The following is a 14871-nucleotide window of genomic DNA, read 5'->3' on the forward strand; positions in this document are numbered from 1 at the left end:
CCCATAGGAGATATCCTTCGGCTATAAAGATACACCTAGCCTGAAAGTGAAGAAATTAGGAAGACGTAGGTTATGCTATTGCCAAGGAGAAGAGAGCCAAAATGATTGTGCCTAAGGCAGCTAGAGGTATTTTATACGTTCGAGAGACAAAAGATTAGCAGAAGGTGTTCTGTCTTGATGGAGCATCCAAATATCAGAAACCTGGAAAAATTGCCCACATATACACAACGAACATGGGTGTATTTAACGATGGTAGCCTATGAACAGACAGGAAGAGAGATGCTGTCTTTAATCCAATATTGTTTATGACTATGATATGCACGTTAAGCTCAGGACAGATCATCTGGATGGAAAGGTGGTAAGGAATAACAGATGTCCCCATGGGCTCTCTAAGTACCTGAACTTTGGGGATCCATGAGTAAGATTGTGTCTCAGAGAACAATAAGATATGTTATTCCCAGGGGCAGACCTAACTTTGTCTATCCCAGGTCATGAGCTCAAGTCCAAATACAGTCATAATTCAGGGAAGAGAGGTAAAAAGCTATACTGTGCACTTATGATCACGAAGGTATGAAAACAGAAAGATATTACGTTCAAATTGGAAATACAGCCATACCCTAAAAGTTGGAAAACACAACACACTCACAAACGAGCAATGAATGCAAGAAAGTAAATCCAAAGTAATAGCAGAAAGAGCCATGAAATGGAACGTCAAGAAACTCATGGGATGATGCCAAAACATTTTATGGGAAACCATATAGGGTTAAATGCGTGCATTTCCAAAACTTAAAGACACCGGAAAAAAAAAAAATAGCAACCTAACTGGATGCCTGAAGGAACAACAACAAGAAGAACCGAATTCCAGAGTTAAGAGAAAAAATGAAATCATACATATGATTATCGAATTAAAGAAAACACAAACCAACCAATAGGAAAAAAAATCAGTAGATCTCACACTTCAGTTTTGAAAACATGAACAACCGCAGGAGACATTACTGGGATAAAACAGGGAGACGAGCACACAGCTGAAAGTATGAAACCACATGACAACTGGTAGAAAGGAAAAAAGAATAACCAAAGAGGCACATCCACACATTTATGCTAACAAATCCAAGAACAGAGAGAAAATGTTAAGTTCCCAGACACATAGAAACTCCCAAGATTAGGTAAGGAAACCTACAAAATCTCAGCCCTCTAGTATTGACTGAAGCATTTGAAGAAGTAATCCAACACCTGCCAACACACAGAAGGCCAGGTTCAAGTCATTTTCCTGGACCACTCTTCTAGGTATATAGCGAAGGAATTGCCCTGTCTTCTCATCGATTCCAGAGATGGAAGAGGCGGGTAGACTCCAATTTACAAGGATAAAGACCCAATTCAGTTAAGGACATTTTAAGAAAACAAATCATATGCCATTTCAATAAGGAAAGATAAATAAAAAATAATTCTTTCCTTTTCTCCTTGTGCCTCCTCTTGGTTTTGAAAGGGCCAGATTATTTTCCTCTGAATTGTTGTTGTTGTTGTTGCTCTTCTGTAGAGAAATCCTGCCTATCATCCATCATCCGTTTTTGACAGAGTATTCACGGATGCTTTAGTTGCATTACGACCCAGTGCTCCTCCTAATATATGCCACAACTCCTGAACACCCATTAGCAGTTCCCTCATTCCCTGCATGCGTCTCTTTTCTGTAACCCTTAGCTTGGTTATCATGGTCCTGAGTCACTACGGGTGGGTCTCCTTTTTTGACATCTTCCCCTTCAGTTTTCCCTTCCTTTACTAAGGGCAAAGGTATTCCTCTGGAGGCATATATTGTGGGAAGCTATATGATATTTTCCTTTGTCTGCTTGCCTTTTCGATTTCACATCAGCAAAGCATGGGACTTTCATGTCAAGGCAAGGTCCAGGGGTTTATTTTCGTCCACGGCTGAGTAATACTGAGCTGCCAAAATGGGCCAAACCTTCCTTATCCACTAGTCCTGCAGGAGCATTGTGGCTCACTCCAAAGGTCTGCTCCAGTGGCCCTTGCAAGCCATCAATATAGACCGTCCCTTTCCTTCTGACTAAAGAGACTTGGTAAACATATCTATACCCATTACCACAACAAGTACAGTTAACTAATGATAACCATGGGTGCCTCCAGGCCTCTTCCTAGAGATAGCTCTAATGCAGATTGTCACTCACCTCAAAGACTTTGCAAAGATGTTTAAGGGAAAGCCAGGTAGACAGGCCCTAAACCCTTAGCTGTGTGTTTCAGAATACTAGAAGATGAGGCCACAGACAGCACCATATATCGATGCCTTCACCTTATTCTATGAAAAGGGGCTTCTGTCCTTTAGTCATCACTGACCCATAGGCAAAAGACGCTGAAAAAGGTCGCTCTCACCCACAGGATGACAAACCCCACGGAGAGCTGTTGATATCCATGAGGCCTCACTGTGTCTTGATCTCTAGAAATTGTAGTGTAAATAGGACACCTTGCCGTCTCTGGGGAAATGTTGGTTTAAGGAAGGTATACTGAACGTCATATCCTTTCCTCTTTGTCTAGAAAATGAAAGAGGGACATTAACACACAAGACAACCTGGGTTCTTGCTCAAGCTCAGAGGGCTCTTATTCTGTCCTTCCCGGGGCTTCCTACCTAAAGCCATAGGACACCAAGGTCATGGGAGAGGGATAGCTGCTTCAGTGAAGCCAGCATCTGTGATGTCACAAAGCTTTGAGGTCATAGCAACCACTCCTCATCAACCCAGGCCTGATCACTACACTTGACTGGAGTAGTCATGGGTGGGCCAAGAGGACCCCAAGCCATCCCAAACCGCTGGAACCTCCTGGTTCTCTCACCCAGGCAGTTTATGAAGTGAGTCGGTTTCACTTTCTCCATGGACGAATTCACATTGTTGGTCGAGACTCTCAGCACCAGCCCTCTGGACTCTGGAGAAACGCAAGAATCCCTCAATCAATCTGAAGCAGGATAGGCCAAGAATCAATCAGACTGCAAGCAAAGCCTCAGTGGAGGAAATCCTGGCCTTTGTAAGGGTGCGCCCTTCCATCGAATCATGGAGCTTCTGAACAGGAAGAGGACCACCCAAGGAAATTCAAAGTGAACTCCTGCAACCTTGTCAGAGACATGTCTGGAGTTCAACAGGGAGTACTCGAGTACCTCGAGCGTCTCCAGAGATGGTGCCAACAAGGCCTCCCAAACTTCCAAAATGACCATGCATCCAAGGCAGACTCTACACCCTAAGATCCAGAATAAACTCATGTATGTGGAGTCCACAGGAGCAAAAGGAGAGCATGTTGGAAGAGATCCATATCCCAAATGAAGCCATCAGAAAGACATACGTACCCGTTTCAGGAAGACAACTTATATGACCAAAAGGGCTCATTGAAGAGGATTTGAATGTGGAAGAACCTTGAGCACTCCCTCAGGGTGGAGCAGCTACCCTCTGTCGAACTGCATGGAGATGTGGCAGCACAAGCCTGCCTTCACCCTCTCATGATCATCCCCCAAATGTTTTCATGATATAAGCAAACAGTTCCTTTTGCAGAAGATGGGCATGTTCTAATATAGCCAGGAGAGGATGTACAATGTGTCAACAAGGGGTCAGTGCAGCGCAACAGACAGCGGATGCTGCAGGTTGGTGAGGAGATCCAGGAAGACAAAGAACAAGAGATTGAACAAGGGAGCTCCGAGCGAAGGTTGGCCATTTTAGGATGGTGGGAGGTTCTCTGTACGTGGATACCCTCCATAGGAACCTAGGTCCAAATTCAATAAAACATCCTCTGGCCTCAGTCAATTATTGTGCCTGGTTTTGTTTTTGGTTTTTTTTTTTTTGGCAATATATGCACATGCACGTATTGGACAGAGAGGCAGGGAGATCACAGTGAGGTGGTGGAGCTGGAGAGGGAGAAGCTTACTTGCCCCTGAGCAGAGAACCTGAGAACAGAGTCACTGCCAAGACCCTGGAATCATGAGTTGATCTGAAGGCCGCCTCTGAACTGATGGACACAACCCAGGACCCAACCATTGACTTCCGAATACCTCCTGTTTCTAGACAAGAACCGCTGCTCTGTCATTGTTCAAAAATCCAAGGGATAATGTTTTGTCTTGGGTTGGTGTTGCTTGATCTGGCATGCTTTGAGAGCTGGTATAGCTTTTCCTCTTGAAGTCAGTGACTGGGCTATGGACAAACTATTCTTCCATGCCTATTTGCCATAAGAGAATTCCTCCAAGCCTTCATTTTCCAGGGGGAATTACACAATGTCTTTTGGCGCTCTGCTTCTGTATAAGTTAATGAGAATTACCTGTGCCTCGGATTCTGGACTTCTGTTCCTGCTCCCAGATGAGGGTCATTTTCAGCCCCGATTTCTCAAATCCTTGTTCAGCCCTCTTTTCTTTCTCTCACTCTTAGTTCTCCTACAAAAGGCACCTCTTTCAATTCCTTGGAGTTGATGATTCCCTAAACTCATTGTCATGTTTCATCATTTTGCCTACTCTCAAGTATTTGCTTTCTTATTTTCTAGGCTTGTTCTTCCCAGGCACTAATTGGATCTTCTACTTCTGCCATGTTCCCGGATGTAGCATCCAGTCTCCTACAAATCTTCTCTTTAGTAGCGCTTTATGTTCTTTTATATTTTCAGTTTTATCTCTGTGGTCTGAGACTCTCTGATATCTTCTATGTTTTCTGATGTACAGGGAGTATCCAGGCCGCTGCTTTCAAACCCCTTAGGCTTTTTATATGTAGAGATTTAACTCTGATTGCCTAGCCTGGATAATTTCTTGTTCTTTTCCTTGTCATCAATTGATTATTCCATCTTTGCCTTGGATCTAGGTCTCTTTTTCCTCTACGTATTTGAATATCTATCCTATCTTCTATCCTGAGGTTAATTTCTTTATAAAGATGAGATCCCGGAGTGACCAAGGGCTTACCCTTAAGGGTTTGGTGTGTGTGTGTGTGTGTGTGTGTGTGTGTGCGTGTGTGTGTGTGTGTGTGTGTGTGTATGGCATGCATGCCATCTGCTATTGTGTACGTCTGACCCTTCCTTGAGACCAGTCAACTTGCTAGGGCCCTCCTTTCCTGACGTTTGATGTGTTTTTGGTCCGCGCTGAATATGCTGAGGTTTACATAGATGGGCTCTGGTGTGCCTGTGAAAGGAGACATTCCACCAACTCAAAAGAATTCAGGCCTGCAGAATGCTGTGTTCAGAAGAGAGCATGTGGTCAAGGCTTTCTTCTAGTGCCCAATGGGAGAGTCTGTTCTCCGTGGACTAAGCATCTTGGACTGAGGAAGGCAGTCCTCCAAGTGTTCCATGGTTGGAATTTCATGTTGGCAGGCCTGGCAGCAAATGTCCTCACTGTCCTTCTTGGACAATAGCTCTGTCTTGATGCTGCTGGTGAGAGAGCCCAAAATTTCTTATGCCCCCATTGAGTCATTTCCACAAACAATGCCTCTCATGGATGCACTGCCAGGTCCCACCATCTTCCCAATGCTTCTCCTGGTATTGTCTCTGATCATTTTCTCCAGGCAGTCTGCACCTGGTTGCTTCTTGGTGTCCTGTGCAGGAAAAATGTGGTGTTCTTTCAAGCCAATGTCTGCCAAGCCTACTGATTTCAAAAATCTAGCCCTCACGACTTGTGTTTCAATAATTGTGCCCTTCAGATCCTATGCTCATAACAGCCCATGGCACTGGGATACAGGTTTCTTGTGGGTTCCCAGTGAGCCATGCTTTCCTGTGCCTTTGTCCTTTGAATGGTCCCTCTGATGCATGAACCACACAAATCTCCACTGAGCCATGTCTCCAACCTTATCCCTTAGTCTCTGCGGTTTCCATTCTCTTCGCTGTGGAGTTACTTTGTAGGGTTCAGGTCAATATCCACCCCATTGCAGTTTATGTTGTCCTCTTTCTGTTGCTTTCATGGCTGAATACAAACACGAGGTTATTAGCCACTACTACCATCTCACTGTCCTCCATGTCACCGCAAATTCTTACTAAGACATAAGCCAGAATGAATTCTTCCACATGTCTCATGTGGCAGGGTTGGGGAGACCATTGGGCTTCATCACATCTATCATTCTCAGAAAGAAAACTGACTGTTTGTCTCAGAAGGACAAAAACCAGAAGATTTCACTGCCTCAAGACAGTCAAGAAACATATGAAAAAGCAAGGGGTATAGGGACAAAAAATCTACTCTTATGAGGCACAAAAATTTGGTGTTTGTTTGAAGGCAGTTTTGTGAGAATATGTGTTTTTTGAAGAGGAAACTAGATGACGTCCTTTGCAGAAGATGTTCAGAAATGAATGGAATGTGATTTTTCAAGGCATCTCAAATTCAGTTGCTATCCTTAAGAGACCAAATTCTTATCTCTTGAAATTTAATTATAAGTGTTATGTTAAACACACACAGACCACACACACATTAACACCAGCACATGCACACACAACTGAACACACTCACATATAAGACACGCAAAAGAGAGAGAGGAAGTCAGAATCACACTAAGGAATAAACCCCACAGAAAATACCATATAGGGGAAATGCAAAAAGAATCCAAGTCAGAAGCCAACCAAAATGAGATGTGAACTACTTATCTATCAATAATTCATTCAGTATTCAGGATTAAAGTCTCCCGACAATACAAACACTTCATAAGAGTGCATGAAATCACCAAAAAAAAAAAAAAGGCAGAAACGATCCATAAGAAATCAAAAATATTATAAAACTCGACCTTCTGTTGACAATAGGAAATTTCCCTCGAATATAAAGATACATATGGCTTGAAAGCGAAGATATTGGGAAGACGTAGGATACACTTTTGCCAAGGGGAAGAAAGCCATAGTGATTGTGCCTACGTCAAATGGAGCGATTTTATGCCTCCGAGAGACAAAAGATTAGCAGAAGGTGTTTTGTCTTGATGAAGCATCCAAACACCAGACACCGCAAATTCTTACTGAGACTTAAGCAAGAATGAACTCTTCCACATGTCTCATGTGACAGGCTTGCAGAGAGCTTTGGGCTCTGTCATATCTATCATTCTCAGAAAGAGAACTAACAGACTATTTCACTCCCTCAACACAGTCAAAAAACATATGAAAAATCAAGGGGTATAGGGACAAACAATACAATTCTAATGAGGCACACAAAATGTGGTGTTTGTTTGAAGGCAGTTTTGTGAGAATACGTGTTTATGGAAGATGACATTCCTTCCAGAAGATGTTCTTGAAACGGATAAAATGTGAGTTTACAAGGCATGTCAAATTGAATTACTAACCTTAAGAGACCCAATTCCTACTTCTTGAAATTTAATTATAATTTAATTATTGCCAAGGAGAAGAGAGCCAAAGTGATTGTGTCTAGAGTGATTTTATGCCTTTGAGAGACCAAAGAGAGCAGAAGTTGTTTTGTCATGATGGAGCATCAAAACATCAGAAACCTGGAAGATCTGCCAACATATATACCAGATCATGGCTGTATCTAAACATTGGAAGCATATGAACAGAGATGAAGGGAGATGGGGAATTTAATCCAATATTGTTGGGGACTATGATATCCACGTTAAGCACAGCACAGATCATCTGGATGGAAAGGTGGTAAGGAATAACAGATGTCCACATGAGCTCTCGAGACCACCTGATCTTTGGGGATCCATGAGTAAGATTGCGTCTCTGAGGAGAGTAAGATATGTTCTTCCCAGCGGCAGACCTAACTTTGTCTATGCAGGTCCTGAGCTCGAGTCCAAATCCAGTCTTAATTCATGGAAGAGAAGTCAAAACCTATCCTGGGCACTTATGATCATGAAGGTATGAAAACGGGAAGATATCACTTTCAAATTGGAAATACAGCCATACCCTAAAGGTTGGAAAACCAACACACTCATGAACTAGCAATGAATGCAAGAAAGAAAATCCAAAGGAAATGCAGAAAGAGCCATGAAAAAGGGAATGTCATGAAACATAAGCAGTGATGCTAAAACATTTTATTTGGAAACCATAAAGGGTCAAACGCATAAATTTCCATAAATTTAAAAACACCAAAAAAAAAAAAAAAAAAAAAAAAGGAACCTAACTGGACGCCTGAAGGAACAAGTAGAAGAAGAGTCGAAATCCAAAGTTAACAGAAAAAATGAAATCATACATATGATTATCGAAATAAAGGAAATACAAACAAACCATTAGAAAAAAAAAAACGGAGATCTCACACTTCAGTTCTGAAAACATGAACAAACTGCAGAAGCCATTACTGGGATATAGCAGGGAGAGAAGCACACAGCTGAATGTAAGAAACCACATAACAACTGGTAGAAAGGAAAAAAGAATAACCTAAGAGGCACATACACACATTTATGCTAGCAAATCCAAGAACGGAGAGAAAGGTTAAATTCCCAGACACATAGAATCTCCCACGATTAGGTCAGGAAACCTACAAAATTTCAGCTCTTTAGTACTGACTGCAGCATTTGAAGCAGTAATCAAACACCTGCCAGCACACAGAGGGCCAGGTCCAAGTCATTTTCCTTGGCCACTCTTCCAGCTATTTAGCGAAGGCAATGTCATGTCTTCTCATCAATTTCAGAGATAAAAGAGGCAGGTAGACTCTAATTTACAAGGATATAGACCCAATTCAGATAAGGACATTTTAGGAATCAAATCCCATGCCATTTCAATAAGGAAAGATAATAAAAAATATAATTCTTTCTTTTTCTCCATGTGCCTTCTTTAGGTTTTGAAAGGGTCACATTGTTTTTCTCTGAATTTTTTTTGTTGAAAATCTTAGAATTCTTCTTGGAATTTTTTTGTCATTTTTTTTTGACACAGTATTCACGGATCATTTAGTTTCATATGTGACCTAGTGCTTTTCCTAATATATGCCACAGCTCCTGAACACCCATTAAGCATTTCACTTATTCCTTGCATGTATCTCTTCTCTGTAACCCTCAGCTTGGTTCTCAGAGTCCTGAGTCACTCTTGGTTGGTCTCCTTCTCTGCATTCTTCCCATTCAGTTTTCCTTTCCTTTACTAAGGGACAAGGAATTCCTCCTGAGGAACATATTGTGGAAAGCTAGATGATATTTCCATTGTTCTGCCTGTCTTTTCCATTTCCCATCACCCAGACATGGGACATTCATGTCAATGTAAGGTGAGGGGTTCATCCTCCCCGATGGCTGAGAAATACTCTGTTACCAAGGTCCAGGGGTTCATCCTCCCCGATGGCTGAGGAATACTCTGTTACAAGATGGACCACACCTTCTTCATCACTAGTCTGCAAGGACCTTGAATCTCAGTCCACAGTTCTGCTCAAGTGGGCTTTGCAAGCCATCGATATAGGCTGTCCCTTTCCTTTTGACTAAAGAGACTTGGGCAACATGTCTATACCCGTTCCACTACAAGTACACTTAACTAATGATGACAACAGGTGCGGTCCAGGCCACTTCATGAAGAGTTAGCTTTGATTCAGAACGTCACTTTTTTCAGAGACTTTGCAAAGTTAAGGGAAAACCAGGTAGAGAGAGCCCTAATTCCTTAACCTTATGTTTCAGAACTCTAGTAGATGAGGACAAAGGCAGCACCATATATCCATGCCCTCACCTTTTTCCTCATAAAGGGACTTTCTGTCCGTAGGTCATCACTGACCCGTTGGGAATAGACACTGACAATGGACTTGCTCACCCACATGATGACAAACCCCACGGAGAGCTGTTGGCACCCAAGATGCCTCACTGTTTCTTGAGATCTAGAAATTGTAGTGGAAATAGGACACCTTGCTGTCTCTGGAGAAATGTTGGCCTAAAGGGAGGTATAATAAACATCAATTTTTTCCTATTTATCTAGAAAGGGGAAGTGGGACATTAACCCACAAGACAACCTGAGTTCCTGATCAGGCTCTGAGGGCTCTTGCTCTGTTATTCCCGGGGCTTCCTACCTAAAGCCATAGGATACCAAGGCCATGGGAGAGGGACAGCTGCTTCAGTGAAGCCAGCATCTGTGATGTCACAATACTTTAAGGTCATAGTAACCAATCCTCATAAACCCATGCCTGATCACTACACTTGGTTGGAGTATTCATGGGTGTGCCAATAGCACCCGTATCCGTCCCAAACCGCTGGATCCGCCTGGGTCTCTCACCAAAGCAATTTGTGAAGCGATTCAGTATCAAGTTCTCCATGGCCCGATTCGTAGTGTTTGGTCCTGACTGTCAGCACCAGCCCTCTGGATTCCGGAGAAAGGCAAGAATCCACCATTCCATCTTAGCCTGGAAAGGTCAAGTAACATTCAGGCCTCAAGCAAATCTCAGGGGAGGGAATCTGAGCCCTGCACAAGGGTTAGGCCCTACCACCCAATCACCAATCTTCTGAACAGGAGAAGAGCCATCCAAGGAAAGCTCAAAGGGAACACCTCCAATCATGACTTAGACATGTCTGGAGTCTTCAACAGTGCAGACAGAAGTGTTAGGGTTTTTAATCAAAGGAGCAAGACTGATACAAAGCGAAGGTCAAGCAAAACTTAATTTTATTCCAAACATCGAGAATCATACTGACTGGTCAGGGCCTTCTCTTCCAAATTCGACCCCCTCCATCATCACAGACTAACGTATAGATGTAGTTTAGCTGGGCTATACACAGGTGGCCTTGAGATTGCAATACACAGAGAAAACTGCACAGTGGTGCTACGTCTGCCAGACATAGAAAAAACTGCTAGTAACACACGGAAGGACAATTGAATCTCAATTTCCCTAGTAGATATAAGCTCCCCACTGAGTGGATATCTTCATCTGGCCTGACCTGCCCTTATATCTAGGCTTTGAGAGTAAATACCTTTGGGAGGGGCAGTATCAATCTAAATTTACTGCATGAGGTCAATCTATGTATACTGCAGGCTCTTACATTCCTCCCTATTCTTTGGAGATTAGTCCAATCCTTGACTTTTCATCCAGCTCTACATTCTCTGGTTATAAAGGGTTTATTGAGCATGTAATTCTAAAATTTTTATCGCTCTCATTTTCTTTTGTACATGACACTAGTGTACAGTCGGCTATATATTTGCACTAGTGTAAATGACACTAGTGCACAGTCGGCTGATGAGTCACCCATTTACCACTCATAGAACCCTTTCCATTTTTTTTTCTAATTTCCTTTATCTAATTAACTACCTATACTTTACATAAACAGGTAAAAATAGGAGCAACAACAAATGCATAGTCTTTTCAGTCTTAGATTTAGTCCAGGGTGAGCGGGCTCTTTGGCTGTGGCTTCCACCTTTGGGGGTCATCTTCATCCTTGGCTCGTATGATGTGACATGCGTGAATCCAGGCCCTGATGTGTTCCACTTTTACTGCTGTGGTGTGTTCAAGGTAACAGTAAAAGGTCCCATCCAGCGAGGCTCCAAGCTCCCCAATTGATAATGTCATATCCAAACCAGGTGATTGGGTTGGAAAGGATGTGGTTCCACCTCCGTCTCCATACCAGTGTGGGCAGTCTGGATCCCTGCATTTTTTTTAAATCAGACTGTAATGCCTGCAGTGACGGGAGTACAGACTGATCAGTCATTTCTGCTAGGGCAACCTTTTGTAGCCGAGGACAGAGAGGGAGCGGGGTTTCTCCCAAACATTTCAAATGGGGTCACCGTGTTAAATAGTCTGTACATCTTGCCCTGAGCAGGGTGAAAGAAAGGAGATCCACCCATCCACTGCCCGTGTCCAGGGTTAGTTTTGTCAAGGTCTCTTTAAGAGTCCGGTTCATTCTCTCTACATGCCCAGAACTCTGGGTCTGATGGCACAATGTAGTTTCCAATTTGTGCCCATGGCCTTGGCCAATTCCTGTGAGACTGAAATCAAAATGCAAGGCCATTGAATGACCCAATCGTGAGAGGCAGCCCAGTCCTAGGAATTATTTTTCTTGTAGCTTTCTGGCTACCACTCCTGCTGTCTCACGTTTCTCGGAAAAAGCCTCAACCTGGCCTGAAATGGTATCTACAAAACTAATATATACTTGTCCCCATATTTCCCAGGTTAATTTTTGTAATATCTATTTTCCAATAAATTCCGGGTACCCTACCTCTTTCTCTTTTCCTTCTTCCAAATCTAGTTTCTCCCACATTAACTGCCTGGCACTGAGCACATCTATCAACTATATCCTGGACCATACACCATAATTTAGAAGACTGGAACTGCTTGCCTTTAAGTTCCTTGAGTTTGAGTGACCCCAGGTGAGTACCCTAATGTATCTGGTCTACTAACTTCTTTGATAGTCTTCGAGGAAGAATTAAAGAATTAAATTTCCTTTTTTAGTCTTAGCCCATTCCCCTTTATAATATAGTTAGGCCATTTTTGTAAATAATTTAAATCTTCCTCTTAATTCTCCAGTTTATCTCGATCTGATAATTGGTTTCCTTTTGAAATCAGACCAGTCCCCTTTTGGTGTCACAAGAAATGCATAACAACCACCTCTTTTGGGTCCCAATATTTCTCTTCTGTCTTAATTCCTTTTCCTTCTGCTGTTAATAGGCTCCTTCCTTTGTAAGTAGCTCCATGTATATGGAGAGTAGCAAAGACATACCTGTGATCCGTATTGATGTTGGTGGTTTTACCTTTAGCCATCTGCAGTGCCTTAGTGATTTGAATCAGTTCTGCTTGTTGTGCTGAAGTTCTATGTGGCATGGTGCTGCCAAGATTTCCTGCTCAGGATAAACTACCACAGCCCTCACATACCTCACATACCTCTTTCCATGAACAGAGTCATCTCTACATCTGGGAAGGGCATGTCTCTGAGATCCAGTCTTATTCCTGTGACTTGGTTTAGGACCTCCCCACAGTAGTGTGGGTGGTCAGCCAGCTCCTCTGGGAACAGTGTGGCTGGATTTAGCACCACTGGTGGCTATGAGATCACTCTTGGTTTGTTGAGGAGGAGGGCCTGATACCCTGTCACTCGGGTATTCACCATCATCAGTCGGTTGGAGTCTACAAAGGTCCGCGATAGCGTGTGTGGCGATCAGGATGAGATTTTGACCTAATGGTCTAGCATTATATCTTATTTGGTTAAGACCTACATGTCCAACAAATTTAATTCCATTTGTCATTCAAGCAACCCTTTACAGTTTCAGGATACCAAAGACTTTGGAAGCCACTTTAACAATTACCCATTAAAACCTTGAGACAGACAAATAACTATCTCCACTTCAGATGCCATGCTCTCCCGCCAACAAGGGGGAGGGGCTAGGCAGCCCACATCAGGCCAGAGAAGGCAAAGAATTCCCCAAAACAAAGGGTGTTTCGGCAGCTGCTTGGGAATATTTTTTAAAGTCTTTGGCTCAAGGTCGGTTCATCCCACAGTGCCAGTTCTGCTTACCAAAAGTGGTCCATTTGGCACTCATATACCACGCTCAGCTCCAATGAGCATCAGCATTGGGCACCTTAACTCACTCTTAGACTAACCCCAGTTGGCTACAGTCATAGCCCTTAACACACGAAATGAGTGAGTGAGAAGCCTCACATCTATTATGAAGAACAGAGAGATGAAAGTCAGAGACCCTTTATTCTCTGCTTGCCCCATTTCTTCAATCATAACAAACAATACAATAGACAACAAAAGGACCAGGCAAAGACAATTGTAGGCCCAATGATTCTTACCAATAACCTGTCACTAGTGGGGGCTATCTTTATCCCCTGATTGCCTAGGAGGACTCGAAACCCCAAACCGCCCAGGGGGACTTGAACCCCTAAATGTCTAGAGGGACTCGAACCCCCCTGACTGTCCAGCGGTACACAAAACCCCTGGTTCGCCTAGGGGTATTTTAACCCCCTCTAACCGCTAAGGGGTACTGGAGCCCACTGACTATCTAGGGAGACTCGAACCCCCTGACCACCGAGGGGGATGTGAACCCACATAAGATCTACCAGCAGAGCATGGGGCATCTCCACTCCACACCAGCTCTGGGGAGCATGGCTGCTGCCGGCTTCTACCACTGGTTCATACCCTGCAGATCCATGCAGGATCCCATGATCTTACCTCCAGAGGCTTTTCCAAAAATTCCAATGCTGGCTCAGTTCTATCATTTGAATTCGGGTGGCCCTCCAAAGATAGTGTCCTTATTCAAAGGAGCGAAACTGATACAAAGTGAAGGTCAAACAAACGTTAATTTTGCACAAAGCATCGAGAATCATATTGACCTGTCAGGGCCTTCTCTTGCAAAGAGGCGACCCCTCCCAGCCTCACAGACTAACATTTATAGCGGTAGTTTAGCCAGGCTATACAGAGGTGGCCAATGAGATAACAGTACAGAAAAAACTGCACAGTCGTGCTAAGTCGGCTACACCACAAAAACAAAAATGCTAGGTATCACATGGGTGGACAATTGGATCTCAATTTACCCTAGTACATATATGCATGCCCCTCTAATGGGATGTCTTCACCTGGCCTGATTCACCCTTGTATTTAGGCTTTGAGAGTAAGCTCATCTTGGAGGAGTAGGGTCAATTTAGTTTACTGCATGGGTTCAATATAAGTTTACTGCAGATACACAAAATGACTCTCTCTGGCCTAGAGGCCCTTATAAGGAGTACCTTAGCATCTCTAGAAATCGAGCCAAAATGACTTCCAAATCTTCAAAACTGATGATGTACCAAAGGCAGATTCTACATCCTAGAACCTTAGGTCCAGAATGGACTCATGTACTTGGAGTCCACAGGAGCAATCATGTAGCATGTTTGAAAAGACCCATAGCCCAAGGGAAGCCATCTGAAAGACTTCCGTGCCCATTTCAGGAAGACAACTTGTATCTTCAAAAGGACGCATTGAAGAGGATTCAAATGTCAAAGAACCTGGAGCATTCCCACAGGGTCCTGCAGATACCCTCTGGAGAAGTTCATGTAGATGTGACAGC

This window comes from Mustela nivalis (assembly GCF_964662115.1).
Source record: "Mustela nivalis genome assembly, chromosome: Y".
In the NCBI taxonomy this organism is placed as follows: domain Eukaryota; kingdom Metazoa; phylum Chordata; class Mammalia; order Carnivora; family Mustelidae; genus Mustela; species Mustela nivalis.